The 18,250-nt window shown below is 43.2% G+C and overlaps 1 protein-coding gene across 1 annotated transcript in view; it reads right to left on the bottom strand.

Annotated features, from left to right (window-relative positions):
- FRMPD1 (FERM and PDZ domain containing 1) overlaps positions 1 to 4,672 on the bottom strand; it is a 140,404-nt gene extending 135,732 nt beyond the window's left edge. Inside the window, exon 1 of the mRNA XM_021066183.1 lies at positions 4,464 to 4,672. The gene's annotated coding sequence lies outside the window, so the exon portion shown is untranslated. The remainder of the gene's footprint in view (positions 1 to 4,463) is intronic.

The following is an 18,250-nucleotide window of genomic DNA, read 5'->3' as shown; positions in this document are numbered from 1 at the left end:
ATGTCACCTCCTCTGTGAAGTCACACCCAGCAAATCCAGACAGACTAAATGTTTCCCTTCTGTAGAAGATTATATTTGCCTCTATTATGTCATTTAGCCTATGGCATTCTTATTGTTTGCGGACATTTACATTGTGGCCACTTGAATATGGCTCCTTGAGGGCAGGCTATGCTACCTTTTAGAACATTAATCCTTCCCCAGAAGTAGTCAAGCTGCCCAGAGGAAGCTGCTCACCCAGCACTGGATAACCTGAGGGCCGCCACAGCCATGGGAGCTTTACAGAGAACCGACCAGCTACCTTCTGCTTGAGTTTGTCAGAATGCCTAAACCATAGTGCACTGCGCATGAACTCTAATTCCAGACACAGGGGTTATAAGAGAGTTTTAGACTTCAGAAAAGGATATGAGTGAAAGTCTGACACAGAACGCCTTCTAAAGAACACCATCCTGGGCATCTATCTACCCAGAGAAAACCATGACTCGCAAAGACACATGTACTCCGATGTCCATTGCAGCACTCTCTGCAATAGCCAAGACATGGAAACAACCTAACTGTCCATCGACAGAGGAGTGGATCAAGAAGTGGTACATATACACAATGGAATATTACTCAGCCATTAAAAAGAACGAGATACCAGCATTCTTAGCAACATGGATGGACCTAGAAACTATCATGCTAAGTGAAGTCATCCATACAATGAGACACCAACATCAAATGCTTTCACTGACATGCAGAATCTGAAAAAAGGACAAAATGAACTTCTTTGCAGAACAGATGCTGACTCACAGACATTGAAAAACTTATGGTCTCCAGAGGAGACAGTTTGGGGGTGGGGGGATGTGTTTGGAATGTGGGATGGAAATCCTGTGAAATTGGATTTTGATGATCATTATACAACTACAGATGTGAGAAATTCATTTGAGTAATAAAAAATAAAATAAAAAAAGAACACCAGCAGTGCCAAAATATATACTCCATTTCATTGGATCTAAGGCACAATTGATTGTAAGACACGTTCCAATCTCAGTGGTAAAAAGATGTGCGTCTCAGAGTCTATGAAGTATGCTAAGTTACTTACTGCCAACCTTAAGGGAAAGCAAGGAGAAAGCCAGGGCAGGATGGAGAATTTTAAATACTCTAAATTTTGGAAAGCTTATAGAGGGCCCACTCTGTCCCCGTCCCCACCCTGGGAGTTTCAAAATTGAAGGAAAAAAAAATACACTATGCAATGAACTAAATATAAAGTCTAATGTGTTCTGATTTTTTCCTAAGAGGACTATGTACTTTAATGTTTTTTAGAAAACATGAAGAATCAACTTTTTGCTAAACAAAAATAACGTTGTGGACTTAGAATAGATTTACAAGGAGATCCTGCTGAATAGCATTGAGAACTTTGTCTAGATACTCATGTTGCAACAGAAGAAAGGGTGGGGGAAAAAATGTAATTGTAATGTATACATGTAAGGATAACCTGACCCCCTTGCTGTACAGTGGGAAAATAAAAAAAATTATATAAATAATAATAAAAAAATAACATTGTGGGCTGCTTTGCAAGTGCCCTGGGCATGCACGTAGTCTGCCTACGATGGGACATCTGGCAGTGGAGGAAGGGAATGACGGGGCTGTCACTCACATAGAGCAGCCCCATGACAGCCCATGACCAAGCAGCTGTGCACTGGCCTACAGCACTGACATCTGCCTCAACTGCCTACATCTGCTTTGCGTGTGCTTCAGCTACTTCATTTACAGAAACAGAATGACCAGTCCAATGGGTTTCAAACTTGAATTACCTGGAGGCCTTGTTAAAAGACATAGCTAGTGTTTCTGATGTAGCACTTGCAGAATTGGCATTTCTACCACGTTTGCAGATGATGCCAATATGGCTGGTTCAGGAACCACACATTTAGAAACTACTGACCTGGTCTACACAATTCTTCCTACATAGAATAAAGTAGGGCACTGAGAAGGAAAGGGCTTGCCAAAGATCTCATGCTAAGATCGTAGTAAAAGCCAGGCCTGGACCTAAGCCCCTTTTCCTCATTATGCTAATACCATGTGGCCTCCCCTCACATAGCTACATTAGCTGCCAATCCAGAGCACTAGAAGGACTGATAAGCACTTTGTATCTACAGTATTTGTTTTATATTTAAATTTTTTATATAATTGCTAATAATCAAATGAGACTCCTGAGTCATTAGGTTTATGAGTGAAACAAACACAGCCAATCTAAGCTATTATTTCTGTTTGCTTTTAAAACTTCATTCCTCCTTCCTTGCCCTTCCTTTTTCTCTGTCCTTTTCCTCTCTGTCTACATTCTTCAGAGCAATTTGCAGTAAGATTTCCCCCAAGACCAATATGTTTACAAGTTCTTATTTGTCTAGATTCCAATTGTCTCCTTCACATTTTCCAGTAAAACTCCCTCCTGCTGCTGCCCCATCTATTACCATAGAAGCAGAAGGAAGATAAGCAGGACTAGATGCAATGGTGCACATGGCCTTGCAACACAAATCACTACACAAATCCTTCTGTGAAACCCAATTCGCAACAACAGGTGAAAGGACATAACAAAGGCATGTTAGTCTAAAAATTATTTTTTTGTTTAATAGAGATTTATCTTAAGTGTGTACTATGTGCAAAGGAGCAAGCCTCATTAGTAACTGGGATCTGCCAGTATTAGGTTTTCCTTTTTGTCTGAGCCTTATCCTGCCCTTAATTGTGCCATGTGTCCTGGTCCTATTCCCGAGCACGTAATGATATACATCTCAATAAATGTTTGTGGAATTGAGTTGATCTTAAGCCGGATTGGACTCTGGTAATAACTTTTAGAAATCTCCCATTCTTCCCATTACGTTGTAGCCAGAATAGGCTCTGTATTTTCCCCATTAAAATCTGGCAACCTCATCATAGTGCCCAAGCATATATCCTCCTCTACCTGGCAACACAACTAGTGAGATTAGAAGTCACCCACTTGGGAGGAAGGTATGATGAAATAAAATAAGTTGTTTAAAATGGAAGCAATGACTGGACATAAAAGGACCCTGAATTTTTTTTTTTTTTTTTTTTTTTTGTCTTTTGTTGTTGTTGCTATTTCTTGGGCCGCTCCCTCGGCATATGGAGGTTCCCAGGCTAGGGGTCGAATCGGAGCTGTAGCCACCGGCCTATGCCAGAGCCACAGCAACGCGGGATCCAAGCCACGTCTGCAACCTATACCACAGCTCACGGCAACGCCGGATCGTTAACCCACTGAGCAAGGGCAGGGACCGAACCCGCAACCTCATGGTTCCTAGTCGGATTCGTTAACCACTGCGCCATGACGGGAACTCCTGAATTTTTTTTTTTTTTTTTCCTTTTTCTTTTGCCAGCCATATCCACAGCATATGGAAGTTCCTGAGGCAGGTCAAATCCAAGTTGGAGCTGTGACCTATGCTACAGCTGCAGCAAAGCTGGATCCTTAATCCACTCTGCTAGGCTGGGGAATGAACCAGCACCTCCACAGAGACAAACCAGATCATTAACCCACTGCATTACAGCGGAAACTCCTAGGACCCTGAATCTTAAAACTCTTGTGGACGGTGATATGGGAAGATGGCACCAATACAAAGAGTAAGAAATAAAGTTTTGTCAGCAGAGTTATTGCAGAAATTGAAGAAGGTAGAAAAAAAGAAAAGAGGGGGAGCAAAGAGTCTCTTAGGGATTTAATGTGGCTCTTGAGCCAGGAAAGAGAAAGATCAGGGAAATTCTGAAACTCAAGGAATTGAGATAACAGGTTGGGTTGGAATTCAGAGGGCCCTGAGATTGCACTTTCAAACTGGGGGTGAAAGAGTAGCGATAAAAAGAACATGCTTCTTTGGGACCATCGGAGCTGAAATAAACAACTCTGAGCAAACGTAAAAAAAATTGGATTAGCAAAGATGGCCTGGAAGATGCAAGAACTAACAATGACCCCAAAAAGCCCAATTCCATGTGAATCTCTGTTACACTGATGGGAATGAAGGCAAACGTACAGCCACACTCTCTGCATATGATTTTACCCTCAAGATCTTCTCACTCTTGGGCAAAGCATATCTGTACTCTCAACGATTGCTTCTCAAACTTCAGGGTGCACACAAAACCCCTGGGAGCCTTGTTAAACACAGATGTCAGGGCCCCATCCCCCAGGGATTCTGATTCAGCTGGTCTGTGGTGAGGTCCGTGCCTTGCATTTTTAATAATCTCTAAGGTGATGCCGATGCTGCTGATCCATGGACCGCACTTTGAGTAGCACAGCTCACATAGCCAACCTCGTGGAGTGGAGCACTCTGGGCACGGAGGGGCAAAGCTGCGGGCACAAGAAGGTCCTCTTTAGGGGAGACAACCCCCTCACTCCCAGAGATGCCTGCAGGCTGAAAAAAACCCACATCATGCTTCCCACCCCAGTGATCTCATCTTCATGCTCTACACCTGCAGCTCCTTTAGCTACTTACACATGTTTTCAGGTCCTTCAGCTCTGGAAGTAATGCTATCAACGGGTCCTGGGATGGGTCTGTGGCCAGGAGAACCCCTAAGCATTTAGGAGCTGTCCAGAGTTCAAGAGAGATTCCTTCCTGCTGATGTCTAGGACCAGCAGTGGGGAGCACCCCCTCAGAGTGCAGGAGTCTCCTTATGTTTGCTGCAGGGAGCAGTTCCAGGCTCACATGACTGGCTGGGAACTTCCTGCCTGCATTTCACCTCATAGACTTCAGCAAAATCAGAGCTCTGAATGCAAAATCATAAGTACTGGAGACGGAACCAGCCTAATATCTCATGTAGGGCCTATCCCTGAAGGCTAGACTAGGAAAAGCAATTATAGCCCAAGAACTGAGTCTTTTCACACATGGGATTTGGAGATTTCATACAGCTTTGAAGGGCTTTTCATCTTTCAAACTGTACCTCCTCCAAATCACAGTGTGTGCAGCAGTTTCAGACTGGGAAAAGGAAACGAGTAAATTCAGATAAGGAATTCTATGCCCAGATCTGGGATTGCTCTAAGAACATATGAAGGAACCTCCCCTTGATGGAATGAAGTTTAATATTTTCCAGTTATTTTAATTTCCAATTATTTTAATTTTTTTCCCAGTGGGTTATTAGAGGGATCAAATATGTTGAAGAAAGTACAAAGTCCCACAGTAACAAAGATGATTGGAAGAGCTTGTGCATGAATCATGGGAGAAAGTGGGTGTGTGTGTGTTCAGAATTCAAGTTAATTTAGTGCTGCAAATGTTTTTTTCTTTTTTGGCTTTTTAGGGCCACATCCGTGGCATATGGAGGTTCCCAGGCCAGGGGCCTATACCACAGCCACAGCAACACAGGATCTGAGCCACGTCTGCAGGCTGTACCAGAGCTCACGGCAATGCTGGATCCTTAATCCATTGAGTGCGGTCAGGGCTCAAACCTGTGTCCTCATGGATGCTACTCAGATTCGTTTCCGCTGAGCTGCAACGGGAACTCCTAGTGCTGCAAATGTTGATGGAACAGCCCCCTGGGCCAGACATGGTGCTGGTGGGGTGGAGAGTGCCAAAGACTAAAAAGAATGATCTCAGAAGATAAGAACCATCCTTCGCATCTTGCTAGGGATTTATGCCAAAAATTAATTTAAAAAACCACTTTTACAACTTTTTCTCACTTTACTTTCATAATTACAGAATGCAAGGCACAGCAAGAATTATCATCATTCTACAGCCAAACTGAGATTCAACAGTTCAATTATGCGCCCAAGCTTGGCCTGTGTTTCATTATTTTGATTTTATTACTAGCATTTATTATCAAGTGTGTGGTAATGATCCTCTTGGAATCAGGTTTCATGGTGAAACCCTTTGTCTAAAATCTCTAGGATTTAAAAAGCTCCAGGACACTAAATATCAGCGCACATATAGTACAATTCAGCACTGTACATCATTGTCCAACTGTTCCTCCTACCTTCTCTCCCGTCATTATTTCTGCTGTGTTTCCCCCTGCTCTGTGCCCTGAAAGGCCCACCTGGTAACTGCATTATCATTTCAATTCTCAGCTGAGCCTGGCTGATCCAAGGAACCAGCAGACCAAAGGGCAGCAATGGAGAAAGGTAAGGGTATTTCTTCCCTGCTCCTTGGTCTTTCCTGCCTAAATCACAGCCTCTCCATGGCTCCAGCTCTCATTGGAAATGGGTAGTGCTGTTTCCTCCCTTTGCCCTTTAGGGGTACTAAAGCTTCCTACTCTTGCTAATCCCTGGGTGCCTGACCACTCTCGTTGGTCCCTTTCATCCCACCCATTCCTCTGCAAGTAGTACCATCATCAAAATCACACCTCAGTTAGGTTCTGTTTCCCGCTGGGACCCTGAAAAACACGTACCTCTCTCTAGCACAGCCCTAAATTGTAAAAGGAAATCTAATGCCCAGAGGAAGAGCACAGTGAGCCTAAAACATCCACAGGCACAAACTCATTGATTGTTCCCTTTTAACAATTAATGCTTGTTTCTCCTGTGCTTATTTGCTACCACCCTACCCTGGGCCCTTCTTTATCCCTGGCCTGAACTTTGGTGATGGTCTCTAAAGCCTCCCACCTCCAATCAGTTCTCAGAACACAGCCTGCTACTCGATTAAATTTGGAGCACAGTTCTGATCATATCATTCCTACTGTGGTCCCCAAGGGCCAGCAGCATCAAGTTCAAAGCCGTTAGCCCAGTCTACAGGGGCTGTGCACACTGTGTTCCCAGCCTTACCTACAACTCCCCTGTGCATGTCTGTGCCTTCCCTCCCCCAAGCCCTCACCAAAATGTATGGTCTTCATTCATGTACACCATTCCCTTAGCCTTGAAAGGCCTTGACTTTGAAACTGTTCACAGACATGAAGGTCCAGCCCAAATGCTGCCTCCTGCCTGAAGCTTTTCTGTTTCTTCAGAAGCCACCACTTTCTCTTCCAAACTCTCATGGGTCTTTCTGCATCCCTTTCTTATGGCACTTGGCAGGTTGAACCTCTTAGTGTTGTTATGAGCATCTCTCCTACCCTGCACCTCCCATTCGAAGCAGTATTCCCAACAGACTATGTGGTTCATGGTGATACCTTAAGGATGAGCACAGAGTAGGTCTCAGGAAGTATGTGTTGAATGAATGAACCCATGGATGGATTCAATTTAACACTCTCAGCACCTGCATGGTTAAAGTTTACAATATTTGAAGGATCACCTGAACAAGCTGGCCAATGTAAGCTAAATGTCCTATATAAGACCCTGTACAGAAACACATCTGCATATCTGCCTATTTTGTATGACTGTCTCTTAATATAGATATATATATATATATTATTTTATCATATGCCATTTAAAAAATATCTCTTTGGAGAAAGTGGTACCCTATACATAAGCATCTTTAAGGAAAAAAAAAAAAAACCCTAAATGTTCTAAAGCTGAATAAGGTCCTAGAGGAGGTATCTGAAGGGCAATTGGATGCGTATGGCTTTGAAATATCCTACTTCTTTCTCATTTCCTATCCGTCAGCCCCATCCTCTCCTTGCATCCAATTTTGTTTAATGAGGCTACTGCAATGTATTTATTTTGGGGTGATTGAATTTAGAAAGACATTCATCTAACACGCAATTGCTGCCACAAGCTGAATGGCTGAATCAAAACAGGGAAGATGGCATTAATCCGAGGACAGCTGTTTCTTATCATTTCCAACACACAAAAAAGCTCAGACCAGGCAGGAGGTTTTGCCTCAGTTGCAAGATGGGACTGATAGGATTTGAAGCAGAAATGCTTCTGGACAGGTGGAAGCAGACAAAGAGAAAGGGGAAAAACATATCCTGTGAGAGACTCAATCTTTTGTTTTCACAACTATGTCAGTCATGATGGGTGAGAGTTCCTTCTGGCTCTTTGGGGTGCTCAGGAAATTCTAGTCCAAAGGAGACAATGTGGTAAGGACAGCAAAAGCATCTGTGTGGGTAACTAACCTTTTAAGAAAAGCTCACCAGTCTGTTGGGAGTAGTTGCAGCTGTTAAAGAATAGTGATAATACTGGCTCACATTTGCATGGTATGTTAGAGTTTACAACCGCTTTCACATTTGCCATCTCAGGCAAGTTAAGCTGGAGTATGGGATGCACTTGGCAGCCCCCATCTGCCAAGAGCCAAAGTTCCCAGGGAGCTGGGGACCCCCCCTTCCCAAAGAAATCTCTGTCGACATCTGCCTGCTGTAGATGCCCCAAATCCACCATGAAGGCATCACTTTCTTTGAACTCAGGCCCTTCTACTGCTACAGTAAAAATGTCCTTGGAAATAAGCATGTAGCCAACTCTTGACTCTTCTACACCTGAACATGAATGCATTCTCAGCACCTTCTCAGCAGAACAGCTGGCTAAGGTTTTAAGCAGTTCATGAATGTCGTGAGAGAGCAAAAGGAGGTTGGGAGCCTAACAGACACTGGTGACACACCTCACTCACGAGCATTTGGAGTAATGGGAAACCAGGAGGGTGGTGTTTATTTCAATACAGGACCTCAGTACAGCTAAGAGCTACAGAAATCTGCCAGCTACAACCACACACCTTCCAAAGGTGAGAAAACGTTACAAGAACTCAGTTTTTAGGAGTTCCCGTTGTGGCTCAGTGGAAACGAATCCGACTAGGAACCATGAGGCTGCATATCCACATCCATGTAGCTGCAATAGAAATAGAAACTTCTAACCTTGTTTAGGGAGCTTTTAGCAGTTTTGATCCCTGGCCTTGCTCAGTGGGTTAAGGATCCGGCGTTGCCGTGAGCTGTGGGGTAGGTTGCCGACGCAGCTTGGATCCGGCGTTGCTGTGGCTGTGGTATAAGCCAGCGGCTACAGCTCCGATTAGACCTCTAGCCTGGGAACCTCTATATGCTGCAGGTTTTGCCCTAAAAACCAAAAAAAAAAAAAAAAAAAAAAACCTCAAATTTTTAAAAAGCCATGGGTTTGAATCATAGAGCCTCCTACTAACACTCTTTTTTTTCATCTGTTCATTTATAGCCAGAGTGAACAAGTTAAACAACGAAAACTCATGGAATATAATGAAAATACTATTTTCAATCTCCCACTGCCCTTTAAACTTATCAGGGATGGAATGGGGACAGAGCTTCCTCAGCCACTAGATAGAAACTTAAGCCCCTTGGCTAGTGACCACTGCTAAGCCACCAGTCCTACCTTCACTTTAAGGAGCAGTTATAAACAGTTTCAATTCAATAAATTGAAATATCCACATCCATGTAACTGTAATAGAAATAGAAACTTCCAAGCTTGTTTAGGGAGCTTTCAGCAGGTGGGAAACCAGGATCTCAATCTTCTCTTCCTCTCCTTACACTCCCATCTTGCCAAATGGGATTTCTAATCCCTCCTAGAGAAAGAGAGGGGGAGAGGGAAGGTGGGCAAAAGGGGCCTGTTTGATTGGGACCCTGGCGAGATGGTGTCATGCTCTCTAGGCCTGGAAGGTGTCTCAGGTCGACTTTTTCTTATGTGACATTATTGTGAGTTCCTCAGAAACTGGCTCCCCTCCCCCACCTCTGGTGGTCTCTCACTAGAGAGGGTTCCTGGAGCTGAGCAAAAACATCTTATTCAAGCAGGAGCTTCTACTCCCAGCCCTCGAAAATGCTGCAGCATTTCCCTCAGCTGGGGCCTCTTTGTGTTCCCTATTAAACAGATCTAAGGTGCCTCCCACACTGGCTCTCCCCGGCAGGGCCCATATCTGCTCCCGGGAGTATTCTTTGCCTGAACCAATTCTGGCAGTGCTGGCCAATCCAGCAGCAGAAGCAACTTCCTTTTGCTGTCAAAGCATTAGCCAGCCCTGCCTTTTTCCTGTAAATTTACTGGAGGGAGTCAGAACCAGTCCCGGGGGGGACACAGCTCAAGCTCTGAGGGGTCTTGTTACAGTGAAGTGAGGCGAGGTGGGCACCTACATCCCTTACCCCTGGGGCCACAGGTGGCACTTACAATCTCTGTTCCCTCCAAAGAAATCCTCTTCAAAAGTCTCTAAGAATGACTTCTTTTGTCCCTTCATAGGGGTGACAGGGCAAGAGTCATGTAACCACTTTTCTGCCACATCTTCCTATGAGTCCTTTAGGATGGTCTGCCCCACAACTTTGGGTATCTGATAGCTATTATGTCTTCTCTGTGGAAACCTTCAGTCTAACGCTCTGTCACAAGGCATTCACACATCCAGCAAACAGTTTTCTTTCTTTCTTTTTTTTTTTTTGGTCATTTCTTGGGCCGCTCCTGGGGCACATGGAGGTTCCCAGGATAGGGGTCTATTTGGAGCTGTAGCCGCCGGCCTACGCCAGAGCCACTGCAACTCAGGATCCGAGCCTCGTCTTCGACCTACACCACAGCTCACAGCAACGCCGGATCGTTAACCCACTGAGCAAGGCCAGGGATCGAACCTGCAACCTCATGGTTCCTAGTTGGATTCGCTAACCACTGAGCCACAACGAGAACTCCCCGCAAACAGTTTTCGAAGGTCTACCCCAGAGCAATCTCTCCTGTTCCCTACTTCTTCTTCCTCATTTATTTTCTTCTTCACCTTCTTGTCATCAAGTGTTATGATGAGGAATCAATTTTTCTCTCTCCCTTTCTCTTTCCCCACAAATTTCTAGCTGTCATTGTAGATACATGTGAGAAAATGCTTTCACTTTCTGTACCCAAATGGATAACAAGCAAATTTAAAATAAAAAACTACAATAATGAAAATATTGGATGTCAGATTATCTGACAGGCATAGTAATTTTTTTAATTGAAGTATAGTTGATTTACAATGTTGTGTTAATTTCTGGGGTACAGCAAAGTGATTCAGCTATACATACATAATTTTTCTTTTTCAGAGTCTTTTCATTTTTATTTATTACAAGATATTAAATATAGTTCCCTGTGCTATACAGTAGGACATTGTTGTTTATTTTATATGTAATTGTTTGTACCTGCTAATCCCAAATTCCTAATTTATCCCTCCCAACATCTTTCCCCTTTTCTATGAGTCTGTTTCTGTTTTGTAAATAAGTTCATGTGCACCAATTTTTAGGTTCCACATATAAATGATACCATATGATATTTGTCTGTCTCTAACTTCACTTGTATGATAACGTCTAGGTCCATCCATGTCGCCGGAAACGGCAATATTTCATTCTTTTTATGGCTGAGTGATATTCTATTGTGTATATGTACCACATCTTCTTTATCCATTCATCTGTCAGTGAACATTTAGGTTGTATCCATGTTCTGGCTACAGTAAATAGTTCTGCAAAGAACACTGGGGTGCGAGTATCTTTCCTAATTATGGTTTTGTCTGGGTATATGCCCAGGAGGGGGATTCTGAATCACATGGTTACTCTACTACTCGTATGATGACTCTATTACTAGTATGGTTACTCTATTACTCGTATGGTTACTCTATTTTTAGTTTTCTGAGGAACTTCCTTACTATTTTCCATAGTGGCTGCACCAACTTAAATGGCCATTAACAGTATAGAAGGGCTCCCTTTTCTCTACACCCTGTTCAGCATTTATTTTTTATAGCTTTTTTGATGATGGCCACTCTAACAAGTATGAGATGATACCTCATTGTGGTTTTCATTTGCGTTTCTCAAATAATTAGTAATGTTGAGCATCTTTTTATGTGCCTACTGGCCATTGGTATGTCTTCTTCAGAGAAATGTCTCTTTAGGTCTTCTGACCATTTTTTGATTGGGATGTCTTTTTGTTATTGAGGATATGAGCTGGTTGTATATTTTGGGAATTAAGCCCTTGTTGATCTCATCATTTAAATGCAAATATTTTCTCACAGTCGGTAAGTGGTCTTTTATTTGTTTATGATTTCCTTTGCTGTGCAAAAGCCTGTAAGTTCGATTAGGTCCCATTTGTTTACTTTTTCTTTTATTTCTATTGCCTTGGGAGACTGACCTAAGACAACATTAGTGTAATTTATGTCAGAGAATGTTTTGCCTATGTTCTCTTCTAGGAGTTTTGTGATGCCATGTCTTATATGTAAATCTTTAAGCCATTTTGAGTTTATTTTTGTGTATGGTATGAGGAAGTGTTCTAACTTCAAAGATTTACAAGTATGGTAATTTTTTTAACCTAAAGCCTAGAATGTCGTCTATTTGGATTTGGGTTATTCATGTTGCAAAGTCCTTGCAAAACTACTGCAAACATCTTTAAAATGTTATAGCGAAGAAGGTGCTTTATCATGTGTTCCTAGCAGGGCCTGAGGTAGTAGGAAAGAAGCTTAGGATAAATAGGGACCAGTAAGGAATTTAATTATTGCTAAGAAACAACAAAACTCTGTCAATATAAATACAAGCATGTGAATGGGATAAAATTAAAAACAGGGGGTGAAAGGAATATCAAGTGCTCTAAAGCTACCCAACCAGACAACTGGAATCTCTAACAGGATTTCTGAAACACATAACAGCTGTCTACTTCACTAAGCCATTGAATCCTTACCCTAAATAGTTTTTTTGTTGTTGTTGTTGTTTTTAAATAATCATGATGATCAACAGCTAACATTTATGTAGGGCTTTCTCTTTGCACTAAGTTATTTACGGTACTTGCTATTTAATTCTCACAACAGTCCTGTGAAGAAGATAATATTTATTCCTATTTTATAGCTGAGGAAAATAAGCCTCGGTGATTAAGGCACTTGTCTTAAGTTGCGTCTTGTAACTGGTGAAACACGCCTGGCTCTCAGCAATGCCAGGACCACTGCCCCCACCACTACGCCATGGTACTCTGGCTGGAGGAGGATAGAAGCAAATGTTTGACTCCGAATTTTGCCTATTTGTGTATAAATGAGGGAAAAGGAATTTCAGCATTATCTGGAAGCTGTTGATTTTTTTTTAAGAGCTACCTTAAGTGGCCCTTCGACTGGTCTTTGTGTTAGTGGAGCTCCAGCAATCATAATGACCCTCTGTCACAGAGCAGGGATGGATTGCAGCTGCCAACTGCCTCTTCTCTTCTATTGAGGAAAGTATCACAGTGCCAATTCCAGGATGGGGCAGGGAAGTGGGAGACAAAAGGATCTGGGAGTTCAGGGATTTTTTCCTTATTTACTCAGGGCCAATTAGCACCTACAAAAAGCAGTATGTAATACTGGCACCTTCATTTTAGCAAGCTAATCCACCAAGACAGTGTGGCAGGGTCCCCCCATCTGACTGTACCTTTTTGGATTCAGTTCCTTTGTAGCCTTTACCTTCCTCCACCATTAATGAATCCTTCCTTCCCTCTCTCCCACCCTCTTTTTCCTCCTCCTACAAATATTCACTGGGCTAGATACAAGAATATAACAGCAAGTCCTCCATTGCACTTGGTTTATCCTCCTCTCCTATCTCAGTTGGTTTGTATGGATATGGCTGAGGAAACATAGAGATGGGGAGACCAGTTAAGATTTGGTCCCTGCCCTCAAGGATCTTCTAGTCTAGTAGATAAATCGGAAAAACAGGGAAACAATTACAATACTAGGTTGTGAACACCACGGTGGGGGACAGGTATAGGAAAGACACACATCGCAGAGGAGGAGAAATCAGGGAAGGTTTACATGAAAAAACGAAACCTTTCCCAGTCTTTCCTGTTTGGAATACATCCATCCCCACTCCGACCTGAATTCTGTTCCACTCTAGGGCTCTGTCAAAGAACCTTTTTGGCATTTTGGCTTCTATGAGTCACTTTGGGCTGGGTTTATCTCCCTCATTCCATTCAGTATAATTCACTCCACGTGAGTACTGTGCTAGCTCTGCTCTGGGAGAGGAAAATAACAAAGCCAATTCCAGGGCTAGTTCTTTGGGGGTGAGGGAGACTCTCTGGAAGAAAACTGAGATAGGAGAGGAGGATAAACCAAGTGCAATGGAGGATAATGTGGGCACCGATGACACCCCATAAGAGGGACCAACATCATGGAATGCTTTAGGGAAGATGTGGCCCTGGAGAGGAGTTTTGAAAGGGGGGCAAGATCTCTGCAGTTGGAAATGGAAAGGAAGTTATGCTGGAAAAGTAGGAAGATGGGAGAGAAAATGAAGACTGTGTTTGAGGGAACAGTATTAGACCAACAAGGCTGGCATGGAGGAGAGCAGTGTATTTAGAGACAGACCTGGAAAGGTTAATTTGGACCAATCTTTAATATTGCTAAGATGTTTGCATTTAATGGGTAGGCCGTGGGAAGAGTTATGTGACCGAAGTTGGTTTGTATGGATATGGCTGAGGAAACATAGAGATGGGGAGACCAGTTAAGGGATGATTACAATAGTCCATGTGGGAGAAACTATAGGTACCAGTGAGAAGTGGGAGTAAAGAGGGAACTGGTACCCTTGAGTCAGGGACTGAACATCATCCATTTGTGCCCCCATAATGTCCAACACTGTTTCCCACCCTATTTACATTTCATAAAGACTTCCGAAATTAAATAAACTATATTAAAGATTCTGTTTGAAGAGTTCCCTTCATGGCACAGTGGAAGTGAATCTGACTAGTAACCATGAGGATGAAGATTCGATCCCTGCCCTCGCTCAGTGGGTTAAGGATCCAGCGTGGGCGTGAGCTGTGGTGTAGGTCACAGACGTGGATTGGATCTGGCATTGCTGTGGCTGTGGTGTAGGCCAGCGGCTAAAGCTCCGATTCGACCCCTAGCCTGGGAACCTCCATATGCTGCAGGGGCGGCCCTAAAAAGACCAAAAAAAAAAAGACTTAATTCGAAAGTTTGAATTTATGTCTTGCAGATTGTTGTCCTTTTTGTTGTAATACCGTCATCCAGTTGCAAGTCATAGAAGTTCCTGCCAAGGCTGTTGTTATCTGGCATTTATGTGGCACCTCATTCACAGTCCTGAATTAGCTTACGCACCATTTTAATTGGTCTGCAGCTGTCTGTGTGGACAGAGCTGGTTTCCTTTCTGGAGCCAACTGGGGCTGCCCCACCCTTTCCTGCCACCTCAGGCATCTGGAACCTCACTGGCTGAGAAGACTCAGGAGCCTGCTGAGCTACAAAGCAAGCAAGGAATGGGCTCTCTGGGGAGTGCTAACGACCTGAGGGCTGCTGGTACCCACAGCAAGGCAAATCTCCAGTAAACTCGCTGGTCCCTTTAGGCAGGCATTTCTAGGCAAGGGGGGAGAAGGTAGAGCAGAAGCAAAGTATAGGGACCATGCATGGTGTAACCCTAGAATTCCAGATGAAGTCTGACCTTTGCATCAGTAGGGATCTGTTAAAATGGTTAAGATGATTCATTCACATAGCTAAGATGACCCATCTAGGAAGTAATCCTCCTCAAGAGATGGTTTAGAGTTATGGAATTAATGAGGTTGCAGTGTCTTCCAAATCCAATGAAGGGAGGTCAGGCTACATTGAGGTCAAGACCTCAGTTTAATAAAAAGGTAGTGATTATTGAGTATTTACTATGTGCCAGACACTCTTCTAAGCATTATAGTTGTGTTAACACATTTGATTCTCACAACAATCCCATAATGTGGGATTATTAATTCCACAAAAGCCTACTATTTTAAAAAACTTTTTTTAGTGCGTACTATTATTATCCTCACCTTACAAGTGAGGAAATAGGCACAGAGAGGAAAGACTTGCCTTGGGTCACAAAGCTGGCAGATGATGAAGCCAGAATTTGGATCCAGGCAGTCTGGCTCTAGCATGTATTCCATTCGCATGTTGTACTGAATGCAACACTCTCCTGCATTCTCTTGTCTCTTTGTTCTCATCACTCTGGCTAGCAGTACTGGAGGATAAAAGAGGCCTGAACTGTAACATCTCATTTTGAGACATGAATGTATCAAGGGTCAGCTTGGCACAATGGGAAAAACCTGAGTTTTACATCTAAACAGACCTTCCTTAGAACCCATCTCCAACACATATTAGTGAGTGACCTTGGACAAGTTACTTAACCTCTAAGGGTTACAGTTTCTTGGGTGTAGTTGGAGGCAATACAATCTTCAAGGTTGTTATGAGCAAAATAATGTCCATAGCCCCAACCTGGGACAGGGAGGTGGTCATTAATAGGTCATTATCACGAAGGGAGGTGGGCTGTGTAAAGTCTGGGGCAAAGAGTGACAATGTATCCTTCATATCCAGCAATACTTAGAGGGAAGAGTGTTTTGATTCTAGAAAGGCCAAGAGGAGCCATTCACCACATCTCCCCTGTGACTTGGTGACAATATCCCTCAAGGATACCAGTCCCCGCTTTTCTGGGCTCACCATTGGCCCTCCAGTCTGTGATTTGGCCTTTGTTCCTACTGCTCCTGCCTACAGGAGTCTGTCTAATCCCATTGTTCTGTTTGGAATTGGGTGTATCTACTGCTGATCAAGCCCTGGGTCTGATACTAAAATTCTCCATCATGGCTTTCATGCTAAGCCTTAGCACCTGACTTCTCTACTTGACATTCAAATGGATAAATTAGACATCAGTGTAATTTGATTTTTCTTTCCAACGTACATAGAATTTAAAAGAAAATTATCTCCTCTTACTTGGTGAAGCAGTAGGATGTACTTGAAAGTCGCCTGGGTTCTGAGATCTGTTTCTACCTCTTGTTAACTGTGACCATGAGCAATTCCAATTCCTGCCAGAGGTAAAGAGCTCCATCTTAGACTGATGGGGAAAAATAACAGATGTGAACAAGTGTTTTGATGGCAAAGGGGCACATGAATGGAATGGAGAGTGTTATTGTCACTGAGGTTTTATCTAGTTTGTGAAATTCTGACGATGTTAAATAAGACAGTTCTTAGCTATTGGAGGCTTGGGTGCCCTAGAATCTTGAGGCTGGAAAGTTTTATCAGTACTAGGGGCAACAGTGAGTGACCCTGAAAAAATGAGAAATGAGATTGTCCTCTGAGAGTTAAGTTGGGACATTAACACAACATTGATTTCAGGGGAGATTTGCTAAGTCACCCTAAAGAGACTGAATGGTTCTCAGACCAGCAGAACCTGAAGAAACCTGATTTAAAGTGTTAATATAGCTAATGAAGGGAAGCATCAGTCAGAAGGGAGGTTGGCCAGCCATGAAAATGCAAGGAAAGGAGGTCAGACAAGCAATCTTGGTGTTGCCCGTCTAATACCATCCAGGAAAGAAGGGTTCTGATTAAAAAGATGATCTAGGTAGTTCTGATGGCAAGTACGTGCCTATTATAGAGGACTAAGTCAGATATCTCAAAACATTCTTTCTTTCTTTTTTTTCTTTTTTTTTTCTTTTTAGGGCCACACTTGCAGCCTATGGAGGTTCCCGGGCTAGGGGTTGAATCAGAGCTGTAGCTGTTGGCCTCCACCACAGGCACAGCAACACCAGATCCAAGCTGCACCTGCCACCTGTACCACAGCTCATGGCAACACTGGATCCTGAACAAGGCCAGGGATTGAATCCACATCCTCATGGATGCTAGTCAGGTTTGTTAACCGCTGAGCCATGAATCAAGCAACTGATGGTAGTTTGGCTTCCCACACAGAACCACCTACAGGAAATGACTACCACACCACTGAACTTAGGCATCCTTGGGCAATATATTTCTTGTGAGTTAACAAACTGATACCTGATCAGAGTATGACTTTTGTGGTCTGCTTACAGGGCTAGACTGTTCTTGTCATAACTTTAGCATTTGCTACCTAAGGCTAATTTTCCTTGTGAATTACTAAATTAGCATCTTGGTTATATATAATAGCCTTATGAGCTTAGATTTGTCTTTGAGTGCTGATAATCAGATTTCTGAGTCTGACAGGCAAAGGGCCAGAACCTGGACCCTATGAGATCCCACAATTACAGCCTATTACATCCCACTCTGAGGATCTTTAGGGAGACAGTCAGTTGGCCTTCTCCTGGAGTCACCTAGTCCTTGTTGTTATCTGTGCCATACCTTTTGGGACACTACAAAAGGAACTGACCCCCACCCCATGCAGTGCAGGGATCCCCTTTAAGGCAAAGCCTGCAAACAGATGTCTAAGTCCAAACCCTTTATCCTGCCTATCTCAGTGGGATCTCAGCCTGCCTTTCCCATGTTATGTCCCATTACTGCCCTCCATGCCCTCTGCATTCCAAACCTGATCTCTATTCTTGCTGCCCATCTCTGGCTAGAATAACCTTTTTTCCTCCACCTCTCAGCTTCACATGCCAGATCCCATTTTTGATTCAATACTCAGGCCAGGTGCCTGCTCTTACATAATTACTTCCTTGATTGCTATTCCATCTCTGAAGTCCCAGAGCCTGTTTCCTGTTCACTCACATTTCTCCCTTATGTTAGACTTCTGCTGTAAATGAGGTCTCCAAGAATTCCAGAAATAA

The sequence above is a fragment of the Sus scrofa genome, chromosome 1 (assembly GCF_000003025.6).
Source record: "Sus scrofa isolate TJ Tabasco breed Duroc chromosome 1, Sscrofa11.1, whole genome shotgun sequence".
Classification (NCBI taxonomy): Eukaryota; Metazoa; Chordata; class Mammalia; order Artiodactyla; family Suidae; genus Sus; species Sus scrofa.
The sequence above is the reverse complement of the archived record's forward strand: the minus strand, read 5'-3'. Positions and strand labels throughout refer to the sequence as shown.